The following is a 14,626-nucleotide window of genomic DNA, read 5'->3' on the forward strand; positions in this document are numbered from 1 at the left end:
CTCTCACAGAGCCCGGCGACACCCTTGGAATTGCACACATTTGTGAGGTCTGCTTCTCAGACATTTGGACAACTGCCACGGGGAAGGGAGGGAGGAAATTGGGCCAGTTTGCATTCTGTTACAGACCAGTCTTTGGATGACAGAATTCTTTCCAATCAAAATGCCATGGATTACTCCCTGCTGTGAGCTAATAGGGTGCTAATTAGCATATTTCATTTATTTACTTAACTGGGATAGAAACCATTGGGCACGTGGCCCACTTAGAATGGTTTCCTGGGGAAGCCATGAACTGCTGTAAGTGCTACCTCCATGCATTAAGGAAACCAGCCCACAGAAGCACAACACCACCCTTCCCGCCCCCCTTGTCATTCTGTCGCTCGGGCCCCCCTCCCTCCTAGCACGCACACAGAGCACAGATTGGGGCTTGAGTCTAATCTGCTCTGAATTCACTAAGAATCTGAAACAAGAACTAGAATCTCACGACCATGTCCAAAAGTTCATCTCCGTGAATGCTTTTTGGCAACCACGTGGACCATTCTTAACTCTCTGCTGCGCCCATAATGACTCTTGAGCATCAGCAGAAGCTGAGGTCTCTCCTGATCTCTTTATCATTCTCTCGGACACAGAGCTAAAGTCACAAGCAAGTGAAGATGGCTGCTGGCGTCCAGGGCCCTCTCTGGACTATTACTTGGAAAATCTTAAAGCACCTGTTCGCCATGTTTTCCTCCTTACTTAGGAAGGACTCCCTTTATAGCTCTCATGCTGCCATAGAGTACTTCTACATTCCATGTCAGCCAGTCTCCCTAATGGTGTATTTTCAGTTTATTCAGGGGCAAGCCATGAACAATGCGCAATGAAAACAAAGTAGCCCAAACCCACTAAGCAAAGAGAGATGGATCCCAATCTCAAACGACTCCAAAAACAATCTCACACAGTAGGAGTGTGTCTCAGTAACTTGGTAGAAATAAGTATGCGTAAAACACACATGTGGAAAGGTCTTGCGGTGTTTCTGCACAAACCTTTATTTACCAAGGACTCCGTTAATAGCACTATGAACCGCCCTATTGTCCAGGCCTAAAAATCTTGGAGTCATCATGAATGTTTCCTCTTTCCCTAATCAGTCACCGAGTCTTGTCATTTCTACTTCCTGACTGCTTCTCAGCCATGTCTTCTCTTCTGCGTTTCCATTGTCACTGCCTCGTTCAGGTTTAGGTCACCTGTCACCTAGACCCTTGCTACTCAAAACATGCTCCGTGGACTGGAGCCTCAGCCTCACCTGGCGTTTGCTGGAAACTGAGAGTTCAGTGACACCCTCAAGACCAGTAAAAATCCGAATTTGCATTTTAACAAGCCCCCTAGGTGATTTGTGTGCACATTACGATTTAAGGATCACAGAGCTAGACTACTAGGGGCTGCCCTATAGTGTGCCCCCACCATCCACTTGCTTCTGTCAACATCTTCCCACTCCTTTCTTTATGGTACATAGACCTTCTGCTTCAAATTTTTCCATACCTCACTTCTATGTCAGGTTTTCTATACTCTCTCATGGTGGAAAATGTTTCTAGTTCATTCTAGATGACCCCAGTCACTTCATGTTTTTCTTAGTCATTTCACATTGAAACTCAATTGGTCGTGATTTTGCCAGTCTTTACTTTTCACCTTACTTTTCCTGGCATCAACATTCCGAGGGAATGACATAGCTGGATGGCATCATCTAGAAATTAATCGGCCATTCAGTGGTGTCTGTCTGTGCTGGAGCAGGTCTCCAGGAATGATCATTGTTCCATGCTGGTGCTCACCGAGCAGCCAGATCCCCGTGTTTCTATACTGTCCCCAATTTTATGGTCTTTACTGCTTTCTCTTGTGGTACTTCTCTGTGACAACGAGGGAGTCACGTTTGGGCCAGCTGGCTTTCTCTCTTTTTCAGTTAATTTATGAACCTATCTTGTGGGATTGAAAAGACGTCAGTGCTTTTTTTCAGAGTTGAGAGAGATGCAGTGGGGCTGCCCAGATCCTCTGTAATCTAGACGCTTCCACAGGTGCCTCTATTATCCTCTAGTTTTGAGCCTGGGCACCTGAGGCTTTTTTATCTATTTTTCAGCTCTTCTTCTCACTTCTTCTGCCACCCAAAGTTTAAGACTGTGCCTACTGGCATGCTTACCAACTGGAATAGCAGATTTCTCCAGATGGTCAGTCTTTACAGAACACATCCTTCCCCTTTTACCTACACTGTGTAAGGCTCACAATCAATCAATCAATAATGATATTTTACCATATACTTACAAAATGTTTTGTGGATTATGAAGCTCTTTAAAATTCCCTACCCCCTCGCTCAACTCATTCAATTCACACAGGACCCCTGTGAGGTAGGCAAAGTAGATATCCCAGGATATCATCCCCAGATGGAGAAACCTTATTTCAGAGATATGAAATAACTTTTCTGGAATCACCTGATGCCTCAAAAGTGGAGTGAAAAATAACCTTGAGGAATTCTGACCCTGGACCTACCAGTATTCCTGGCAATATACCATATATAAAACTAATTTCTAGTTCTCCCACTCAGCTCACAAGGTTTTTATGCAGATCGCTTAGATTCTCTGCATCCCTGCCAATCACATTGCAAAATGCTTATGAGAATGATACTCTCTGCCAGGTAATTATGATGTGCTGTGAGCCCCCTGGGAGAGAGAAAAACTGTAGGTAGCATTTGCATTTCTCAATTTCTCATATTTTGTCTAGAAATTTCCTCCCACTTTATTTTAACACATTTTATTTCACCTCTTAGATATTAGGCAACCTGTTGGGAGAGGACTCTTTCCATGCTTTCTTTTACATCTTCCTAGTAATTAGTGCAATATGGGGTAGACAATTGGTACCTAATGAATGCATATCAAATTAATAAATAAAGAGAATCCTGCTCCTGTATTTGCTGAACCATATGAAAGGCTCTATAGCTCTGTGAATTTTGTGATATGTCTTGTTGCTTTATTCAAAAGTGTCTTAATTTTAATATCGCAAGCTGTTTCTTAATTTAAACCACTGGCACTCAACTTCACAGTTCCAGCTGTATCTTGCCAGAGGGTAACATCAAGTGTTCTTGTTGAGGGCCACATCCTTCCAAATGAAACAGCTGAAAAGTTTCATGTATTTATTACTTGTGCATATACTATTTACTTATTTATTATATGCAGCAATTTATTATGCTCTCATTTGGGAGCTTCTTAGTTCCGTTGTTAACACATAACTTAATTAATCAGTGAGTTTACTTATTTCCTCACCTACTTACTTCAATCTTTCCCAGAGTGCTCCTTCTGGAATCTTACCTAATTTCTCAAGACCTGATTTGAAGTTTCCATCTTCATAAAGCTTTTTTGTTGGTCTCAAAAAATGTGGCTCTCTATTTTAAAGAAAAATTACTATATCCTAGCATTTATAAATCTTTACTATCTTTCTGACCAAGTTTGTGTGCTTTTAAGATCAGAAATGGTATGTTGCTTCTTTTCATAGCCTACAAAATGCCATACATAATTGTCTAGTAACTATTTGAATTTGGTTACCTGAAGATATTCTAGGTTTTTTTTTGTTTTTTTTTTTTTGTTTTTTGAACATGAGAAAGAGGTTATTTCTTGCAGGAAATATGGTAACTATCAATTGATATTTTAATCTTATAGCCTACTTCTCCTAAGATTTCAGTAACTGAGCTCTCCAAAAACATCAGTGAATATGCTCTTTGCAAGAAAATTACAGGAGGAAGGGAAAGAAGAGTCTCTGATTTTTTTTCCCTAGTGCCAGTCTGTTCTGGGCTTAAGTGATAGAAAGAATTTATGACTCACTCAAAGTTGTTGTTCACATATTAATACAATTATTTATATACCTTTCATTAATGTGTCAATGTCTGATATTCATTCTGCTCTTCTGAGAGTCTACCTACTTTCCAGAAAAAGAGTCATGGATCTTACAAACTGGTAAGGGATAGCCTGACTGAAGCCCCAAATAAAGAAAATGTTCCCTATAGAGAGAAAGTTACCTTTTAAACTAGACACTATCAGTTATGAAATACATAACTCTAGTGAGTATACTTAAAAATTAGATTGGGATTACATTTTCAGTGTTAGGGAACACATTGAAAACAGGTGAAACTATCTTCTATATATTATAGAAATAAGATAAGACATGTTTAGGGCAAACAGGAGGCAAAATATTATAGCTGTTGAGAGTACTGGACTAGTTTGAAGGTATAAATGGGCTGGGGTTTTCCTGATTTACTCAGAGTTAACATCTGATGAAAAAAGGTATGAAGTAGGAGTCATATTCCTGCAACTGGCAATCTGGGCTACACACTTTCCAAAGGATCAAGTATTTAAGCTGGCCAAGATATCTCAGTGTATCTTGGTGTTATAGACTGAATGTTTGTGTCCCCCAAATCTATATGTTGAACCCCCTTCCTCCCCACCCCCCGCACACACACAGTATGTGATGGTATTTGAAGGTGGGACCTTTGAGAGGTAATTAGGATTAGATAAAATCATGAGGGTGGAGCCCCCCTGATTGGAATTAATGCCCTTATAACAATCACGAAATCTTGCATTCCTCTGCTCTCTGCTGTGTGAGGATACCATGAGAAGTCAGCAGTCTGTGACCCACAGAGGGCTCTCACTAGAACTTGACCATGCTGGCATCCTGATCTCAGACTTCCAGCCTCCAGAACTATGAGACATAAATTTCTACTGTCTATCAACCAGCCAGTCTCTAGTGCTTTGTTATAGCTGCCTGAATGGACTAAGACACTAGCACTTCCTTCCTGAGTACTCCTGTTATTAAGTAGAATATGGTAAGCAGAATATGAGGGGGATGTCCAGGAAAAAAGAAATTGTGCTTGGAAGACCAAAAGCATTAATGAAAAACCACATATATCCCTCCTCAGCTTCTTTCTGTGGCTTAGTGGTGTGTATGGGTTTAGGGAAAAGCCAGATTATCTCCCATGAAACATCCTATCCAAGAACTTCTGATAAATGATGATCCCATTCCTCGGCTTACCCAAGGATTTCCTAAGGGTCATTCTAAGGACATGTTATTTCCTACTGTATGTAATTTGAGGAAAGGGAGGGGTCATACGACTGTAAGCTATAGTTACTATTAAAGGGAGTGTTGTGGTTTGAGGAGTGTGGTGAGTTCTATAAGCCAAGGATGTGGCTGGGTTTGCTGTCTACAGGAAGTGGGCAGCAGAGTTATTCTTCAAGGATCCAACTTATAATAATTGATTGTTAGTCTTAGGATGGGTCCATTAAAACTTGGACAATTTTAAACAGTCCTCTTACAAGCTTTGAGAGCTTCTAAGAGCTGCAGTTGAATTTTCTGTAGCACGACAGGCCACAGAAGATGGCAGTCTCTCCATTAAGCAAGGGTGGAAGTAGCAGGTTGGTGGAGATGAAATTTCTCTTGTAATCTTGTTTCCGATGTAGGGCTTTTATCCACTATTTTGAGGTACCTGATACTTGTGAAATGAAAAAAGAAAAGTGCTCAAAAAATGACGGACACTCCCCCATCAGCCACTTCACCTGGAGGCACCTCTTATCCTTAGGCATCAATAGTTGGGGGTATGACTGAGTAGCAAAGTTTTTCTGTCTCTAGGTCATGATGGCTGATCTACTAGCTCCTAGAGCGTTTAGCTTTTGGTAGCCTGATGTACGAGCTCCTAAAGGCCTTGATATCAAAGCTTGTGTTGTCTACATCTTTTAGGTTCCTGGACCACTGGGCAAGTGAAGAAGACTCCCCAGGGAAGTGGGCAGCATTTCCATCCCCCTGGGGTCCTGCCAGTGTATCATCGGCTATCTCCTGCTGGCCAGGCCACAAGATACATTGCTTAGTAATGCCACATGTCACTTGTCTGTGTGGCCAGAGAAAGGCCTCTTCCCTCTCTCTGTTTCCTCTGCCTCATGGAAGGACCAGCATCTGCGGCCTGCTGCACACACACACACACACACACACACTGCATACACTGCATTTGAACTGGGAACTTGGTATCAGAATGACTAAAGAGTTAAGGGCCTTTAGTGGCTCAAGTCACTTAAAGTGAATAAATAGGATATGTTTTAAACAAGGCTGTATATTGTGCATCAACCATTTCACCAAACTCCTGGTTTTGTTGTTGCTGTTTTCCAAACTTCCAGTGTTGGCTTTCACCCAAGGCTGCTGAATCAAAGTGCTTTGAACAGCACCAGGTACTGGGCCTTTTCTTCCACATCCAGCAGGAAGTGAAAATATCGCTCCTTTCCCAGAAGCCTTAGGAAACATCTTCTGTTGACTCACTGGTCCAGCCTGGGTTATGTGCCCATCACTGAACCAATCACAATAGCCCAAGAGATGCATTTCACTGGTAAGATTCGGTTAATCGGGGCCTTTATAAGTATTTAAACCACCAATTACTTTTGCTATTTTAAAATAAAATATATATTGATGCTCAAACGTACTCTTCACTTTTAGAATAGTTGAATTATTCTGAATTAGAATACAAAAGAAATCTTAGTTTTCTACGAATTCCATAAAATATTAGGTAAAGCATAGAAGACCAATTTGGTCAAATTATTTTGTAAAAATATATTGTGGATGAAGTTGTTTGAGACTACATTCCCTGAGGATTTTGAAAAACACGTTATCTTCAAATAGATGCCTGGTCTGCCAGATATGACCTGTATGAAATCCTGCTTTGATACAGGAGGATAAAATAAAGTCTCAGAGATCCTTCTGTCTCTACAATATGAGGAAAATACATAAGAAATATTCTGTATTCTTCCTCCCACAAAACAAATAGTGAAGTCACACACTTGAAACATAATGTCTTAATCTTACAGGCTGCTATAACAAAATACTACAGACTGGGTAGCTTATAAACAGTAGACATTTATTTCTCACTGTTCTGGGAAGTCTAAGGTCGAGGCACCAACATGATCATGTTCTGCAAGGCCCTCTTCCTAGCTCATAGCCAATGCCTTCCTGCTGTGTCCTCACCTGGTGGAGGAGCTGGGGTTCTCTCCGGAGCCTCTTTTATAAAGCACCAGTCCCATTACTGAAGGCTTCACCTGTATCACCTGAGTACTTCCCAAAGCTTCCACTTCCTAACACCATCATCTTTGGGAGTTAGGATTTTGACACATGAGTTTTGAGGGTACACAGTCAGACCATAATAATGTATAGCTTTTCTTTTATTAGATGACTTGATATTATAGTCTAAGACAGTAGATAAAAGCAGGAGACAGGAATCCAGGTGCACTGACTTCTGATCTCTGCTCTGCTATGCACTTGCTGGGTTACTTTGGTTAAATCACATCACCACTCTTAGCCTGTTTCTGTAGCTGTAAAATGTAGATAATAATATATATATTTTTTTTCTACCTCATCAAGTTGCCATGAGGATCAAATACAATAGTCTAAAAGTGCTCTGAAAACTGTAACGGGCTTTCTGAATAAGATATTCTTATTACCATCACTAGTAATTGACTTCTAAGTTTACCTCAAATAATTTATAGTGTTGGTCAAGTTACTTAACATCTTTTACTATCATTTTCTCCTTACGCAGATTGGTCTCTAATAGCTCTTCCCGCTCAGCTTTGGGGTCTTTTAATTCTTTCTTTCTTTTTTTTTTCTGGTAGCTGTTGAATAATGCTTGCCCACTGGACAGAGTTAAGGAGGCATGGCTGGTTTACAATAGCCAGCTTTGGCCAGTAATACTGAAGGTCAACTACAACCACATCCCTGGTGCAGTTTCTTGGAATTTTAATGATGGTAATTATAACCAATGTAGAGTATTTGTTTGGTGTCCTGAGTTGGTTTATTTTTTACAGGCAGCCTTGGGTGTACCTAAGTTTATAGGTTAGTTTGTGGACATATTTACTGAGGAAGAATGTACACAACTCAGAGAACTGATGAGTAAGCCAAGGACATTTAATTTAGTGGCAATTTTGGGCACAGAATTCACAAGTCTTGATTTTTATGGGGCAGGATTTGCAGTTATTATATTTTTAGTTTTAAAGAAATAACAGAATTCATGTGAAAATGACCTCCAAAGCTAATGTGGAAGGGTTGCCTTTGTTGGTGGGAGGTTTTGAACTATTTAGATGGGTAGGAAAATGAAAAAAACAGCTCAGAGATTTAGGACCTTTGAACCATGAACTGTTAGGTTCGGGTATGAAAGAAATGCTACATGAGAATCTTGCCTATGCATTCTTTCTAGACAGAGCTCTTATCTGTTGATGTTTTCAACTGTAAGTGTGGATTCCTTTGGCAGGGATGATGAGGTTGATGATGATCGCTACTCCCTCACAATACCAGCAAATACTCGTTACTTGCTTGTTTTCCTCGGGGCCCTCATCTAAGTGCTTTACGTGTATTCTCTCAGTTGATCCTAACTGTAATTTCGTGTGATGGGTACTATTATTATGTTCTCTTGTGCACGAGGAAAATGAGGCACAGGATGGTTAATTAACTTGCTCAAGAACACATAGCAAAGTAATGGGAAGAGCTGGGATTCAAACCTAGGTGACACTGAATGCACAGTTACCCAGGTGGACATATCACTAATGCCACCACCAGGAACAATTAACTCTAATGATGTTTTTACAATTCTAGGCATGTCACTTGTTAACTTACTTGATCCTCCTTACAACCCTATGCAGTAGGTACCATCACCATTACTGGTGATCTTATAGATGGGGAAACTAACGGCCAGAGGGGGTGAGCTCCAGAGTTTGCGCCATTGCTATCAGACTATAACAAAATAATACAAAACAGTGATGGAGAACAACTTAAAAATAATAGCAACAAGTACTTGTTGAGAGATTTTTACAAGCCAGCTATAAAATGCTTTGTAAGCATTATATGATATTAAGTGTGAATAGTTTTTTTTTTTTTTTTAAAGTAGGCTTCACACCCATCATGGGGCTCGAACTCATGACCGTTGAGTCTTTGAGTTGAGACCAAGAGCATCCAAGTCGGATGCTCAGCCAACTAATCCACCCAGGCACCCCAGGTGAGAATAGTTTTTAATCCCCATTTACACAGGATAAAATTGAGACTAAAAAAAATTAAGACACTTACCCATAATCTTATAATCTCATAATTTTGCAACCTGGGAATCAAGATTTTGGAGACTGACCCCAAAGCCCATAACCCGAACAGTATTTTGAACCATGTTCGGTTTTGGATTTGGGTAGGGCATTATGAAATGTTGGTTATGACCATGACATTTGTTCATTTATTCAGGCAACAAATATTTATCAGGCACCTATGTATTATGTACCATGTGGTATGTCCCCATGGCTTCTATGTGGCTTATAAAACAGTGCACAATATTTCTTCAACCACAGAAAGCCTCCAGAAGGATGAAGAAATGGTGGCAAAGATGTTTAATCAAATGCAAACGTAGATCATTCTAAGGCTTGATCCCAGAAAATATTTAAATTAATTTATTTCATTTTAAAACAAAATATTTAAGTTAAGCAGCCGCAAAAAACTCACAAAAATACAAATAAAAACTGATCAGGGTACCTTAAGTTCAAATCCTTCCATAAAGAGTCCCCCTTACCCCGTTATTGCAATAACTAAGTCACTAAAAATCAAATGAAATTACCTAGTGCAGCGTTTTGAAAGCAAGTGGAAAGACTATACTTTCAGGGGTCATTTCTATAGTTTGTTACTAGAGGAGTTTCTCTGAACATGTGGAGTACCTGAAAGCAAGTGGAATGGGTTTTCCCACCATCTTGCTTGCAAAGTGAGTGCTAATTGGATAAGGCCTTGGTCTTTGTGATGAGAAACTTGGTGGGAGCCATGAGTGATAACAATGATAGAGCCAGTCACTTTATGACTAGGAGAGGTCATGGTATCTTAGCCAAAGGGCCTTTGGGTGATCAACCTTATCCTCCCTCTCCTGCTGACCTTTTATTTACTTCTGATGTTTTCTAACTGTCTGAATGCCCTTGATTTTTCATTTCAAGGAAACTCATTTCTTGGCAGGAGTTTTTCCATTTAGTCTGGAGGAGTAAGTTTAATTGTTTTTTCTTCTGAGTTTTAAGAACAAAAGTATTTCCTAAATGTGCATTAGGTGTGAATATACAGGTTTGATAAAACTTTTGTTAACTAACCAGCTGGCTGAGATAGGGCTACCTGGCTAAGGGTGTGGATCTATCTACCTTCCTCTCAATTTCAGAAAATGTGCCATTTTCACAGTACAATAGTGTTTTCTAAAGAGTAGGTGTTCAATATATGCTTGCTGATTTGGAATTTAAAAATTTTAATTGGCATGTAATTAACATACAATGAAGTCCACACCGTCTTTGGGGTGATCCGCGTTGGACGTTTTGAGGGCAGCTGACCCGCAGCCTGCATGCCCCGGACCGCCTCCTGTGGAAGCCTGAGCTGGCCGTGGATCTTTCTCCCTTTGTCTCATAACCGTGTCCACCAACGAGAATGCTAATTCACCAGCTGCCCACCTTAACAGATTCAAGAACAAGGGGAAAGACAGTACAGAAATGAGGCAGCGCCGAACAGAAGTTAATGTGGAGCTGAGGAAAGCTAAGAAGGATGACTAGATGCTGAAAAGGAGAAATGTGAGCTCGTTTCCTGATGATGCTACCTCTCCACTACAGGAAACCGTAACAACCAGGACACTGTAAATTGGTCTGTTGATGACATTGTCAAAGGCATAAATAGCAACAATTTGGAAAACCAGCTCCAGGCTACTCAAGCTGCTAGGAAACTGCTTTCTAGGGAAAAACAGCCCCCCATAGACAACAAAATCCGGGCTGGTTTGATTCCAAAATTTGTGTCCTTCTTGGGCAGAACTGATTGTAGTCCCATTCAGTTTGAATCTGCTTGGGCTCTCACTAACATTGCTTCTGGGACATCGGAACAGACCAAGGCTGTGGTAGATGGAGGTGCTATCCCAGCATTCATTTCTCTTTTGGCATCTTCCCATGCTCACATCAGTGAACAAGCTGTATGGGCTCTAGGAAACATTGCAGGTGATGGTTCAGTTTTTCGAGACTTGGTTATCAAGTATGGTGCTGTTGACTCGCTATTGGCTCTCCTTGTAGTTCCTCATATGTCATCTTTAGCATGTGGTTACTTACGTAACCTTACTTGGACACTTTCAAACCTTTGTCGCAACAAGAATCCTGCACCCCCATTAGATGCTGTTGAGCAGATTCTTCCTACCTTAGTCCGTCTCCTGCATCATGATGATCCAGAAGTATTGGCAGATACCTGCTGGGCCATTTCCTACCTCACTGATGGTCCAAATGAATGGATTGAAATGGTTGTGAAAACAGGAGTTGCGCCCCAGCTTGTGAAGCTTCTAGGAGCTACTGAATTGCCAGTTGTGACTCCTGCGCTAAGAGCCAGGAAATATTGTCACTGGGACAGATGAACAGACTCAGGTTGTAATAGATGCAGAAGCACTTGCTGCTTTTCCCAGCCTCCTAACGAACCCCAAAACTAATATTCAGAAGGAAGCTACGTGGACAATGTCAAACATCACAGCTGGTCGCCAGGACCAGATACAGCAAGTTGTGAATCATGGATTAGTCCCATTCCTCGTTGGTGTTCTCTCTAAGGCAGACTTTAAGACATAAAAGGAAGCTGTCTGGGCTGTGACCAACTATACACGTGGTGGGACAGTTGAACAGATTGTATACCTCATTCATTGTGGCATAATAGAACCATTGATGAACCTCTTAACTGCAAAAGATACCAAAATTATTCTGTTTATTCTGGATGCCATTTCAAACATCTTTCAGGCTGCTGAGAAACTAGGTGAAACTGAGAAACTTAGTATGATGATTGAAGAATGTGGAGGTTTGGACAAAATTGAAGCTCTACAAAACCATGAAAATGAGTCTGTGTACAAAGCTTCATTAAACTTGATTGAGAAGTATTTCTCTGTAGAGGAAGAGGAAGATCAGAATGTTGTGCCAGAAGCTACCTCTGAAGGCTATATGTTCCAAGTTCAGGATGGCACTCCCGGGACCTTTAACTTTTAGATTGTACAGCTGAGGCAGAAAGTTGTTGGTTGTGTACTCTGTTTGGTAGAAATTTGTCTTACTGTTTCTCTACTAAGAACTCTTTTTAAATGTGTTTTGTTATTGTAGCACTTTTTACAATGAAACTCTACTTGACCAGTTCCAAGCTGTACAACCTGTATGAAGCGCCTCCTCTCAGTGCGTTTCTTATTTCTATGTGGAATCTCTTCCCTTGCAGTGTCCTATAAATAAAGATTCAATTCCACTCTTTTCTTTAAAAAAAAAAATACAATGAAGTGCACACATCTCAGTTATGCATTTGATGAGTTCTGACAATTCTTCTGAACCTATAAGCGCTGCTCCCCCCAAAACAGAACATTTTCACCACCCTGAAAGTTTGCTCAGGTCTCTTCATCAAGTCCCAGCCCATGTTTGAATTCAACCACTTCCTACTTCCATTGCCAATTATTAGAATTCAGACCAACGAAAACATGCAGTATATTTCTGCATCGGGATTGTTTTCCTCATCTTAATGTTTTTGAGATTCATTCGTGTTGTTGCTTGAATTTGTACTTCACTATTTTATTACTGAGTAGCATTCCGTTCTAGGAATATAATGCAATTTGTTTACCCATTGTTTTACTGATGGGTAGTAAACAGATGTTTCCAGGTTTTGACATTTTGACAGTCTAGTACAATGGTTTGTGTGGATAATTTTTATTTCCTCTTGGCAAGAACCTAGGATGGAATTCCAGGTTTGTAGGATGAATGTATATTTAACTTTACAGGAAATTGCCACACTATTCTTCAAAGCGGTTATGCCATTATACATGTCCACCATTGTGAGAGTTTCAGTCGCTCCACATCCTCACCCATATTTGGCATTTTTAATATTTTAAATGTTCTTCATTATGGTGGGTGTGAAGTGGTAGCGTATTGTGGATTTAATTTGCATCTTCCTGATACTGAACACTGAATGGTGCTTTTGACCATTTGTTTATATTCTTTTGTAAAGTGTCCCAGTCTTTTGCTCTTTTAAAATTTAGTAGTCTTTTTTCTTAAAAATTTTATTTATTTATTGGAGAGAGAGAGACAGATAGTGAGAGAGAGAGAGCGCGAGCAGGGAGGAGAGGGAGAAGCAGGCTCCCCACTGAGCAGGGAGCCCGACGGGGGACTCGATCTCAGGACCCTGGGATCATGACCTGAACCGAAGGCAGATGCTTTACCGACTGAGCCACCCAGGTGCTCAAATTTAATTGTCTTTTTATTCTTGATTTGTAAGACTTGTTTATGTATGTTTTATATATGTATATATTTACATGGCCTTTAAAGATACATACAATATACATACATGTTTTAAAGATTTTTTTCCCAGTTTGTGGTTTGCCTATTCTTTTGCTTAATGGTGTCTTTTGATAGGCAGAAAAACGTCATTTTGATGAAGTCAAATTTATCAAATTTTTCTTTTTTGGTTATTGCTTTTTGTGTCCTGTCCAAGATTTCTTTGCCTAGCTCAAGGTTGCAAAAACATGTTCTTGTGTCTATGTTTTCTTTTAGAAGCTTCATGGTTCTGGGTTTTTTTGTTTGGTTATTTAGGTCTATGATCCATTTAGAAATAATTTGTGTGTGTGGAGTGAAATGGGGACTCAGGTTTGTTATTAGTTTTTCACATAGCTATCTGGTTGTTCCAGCAACATTTTCTAAAAAAATTTCTTTTCCCCATTAACTTGGTACTGTGGTGAAAAATCGATTGACCTTCTTTTTTTTTTTTTAATTTATTTTTAGAGAGGGCGCCTGGATGGCTCAGTTGGTTAAGCGACTGCCTTCGGCTCAGGTCATGATCCTGGAGTCCCGGGATCGAGTCCCGCATCGGGCTCCCTGCTCCGTGGGGGGTCTGCTTCTCCCTCTGACCCTCCCGACCCTCCCCCCTCTTATGCTCTCTCTCTGTCTCTCTCTCTCAAATAAATAAATAAAATCTTTAAAAAAAATTATTTTTAGAGAGAGAGCAAGAGAGAGAGCTCAAGAGGGGGTAGAGTTAGAGGGAGAAGCAGACTCGCCGCCGAGCAGGGAGCCTGACGCGGGACTCGATCCCGGGACTCCAGGATCATGACCTGAGCCGAAGGGAGTCGCTTAACCAACTGAGCCACCCAGGCGCCCCTCGATTGACCTATATGAGGGTCTATTTCTTGACTGATTTTTCCATTGATTTAATATCCTACGCGAGTAGCACAGTGTCTTGATTATTGTGGTTCATAATAATTCTTGGACTCGGGTAATACAGGTCCTCTAGCTTATTCTTCTTTTCAAGATACATTTTGCTATTCTAGATCTATCGTATTCCATCTAAGGTTTAGAATTAACTTGTCAATTGCTTCAAAAAAGCTTGCTGGAATTTTGATAGGGATTGCATTGGGTAGACGATATAGGTAAACATGGGAAGAATGGACATAGAAACACTATTGAGTCCTCCAATCCATGAATGTGATGTATCTCTCCATCTATGTACATCTTTATTAACTTTTCTCAGCTCTGTTTTATAGTATTTGGTATAGCATTTTTGCACATTTTCATTAAATTTTTTCCTAGGTATTTGATATTTTTTGGTAGTATTGTAT

General features: G+C 40.4%; 2 pseudogenes; both read left to right on the plus strand.

Moving 5' to 3' along the window:
- The first annotated feature begins 284 nt into the window (after positions 1 to 284).
- Positions 285 to 12,192, plus strand: LOC123860325 (importin subunit alpha-1-like; annotated as a pseudogene).
- Positions 9,654 to 9,760, plus strand: LOC123860552 (small nucleolar RNA U3; annotated as a pseudogene).
- Positions 12,193 to 14,626: the final 2,434 nt, after the last annotated feature.

The sequence above is a fragment of the Mirounga angustirostris genome, unplaced genomic scaffold (genome assembly GCF_029215605.1).
Source record: "Mirounga angustirostris isolate CCGP_5_RB_7025 unplaced genomic scaffold, mMirAng1.0.hap1 SCAF_4, whole genome shotgun sequence".
NCBI classification, from domain to species: Eukaryota; Metazoa; Chordata; class Mammalia; order Carnivora; family Phocidae; genus Mirounga; species Mirounga angustirostris.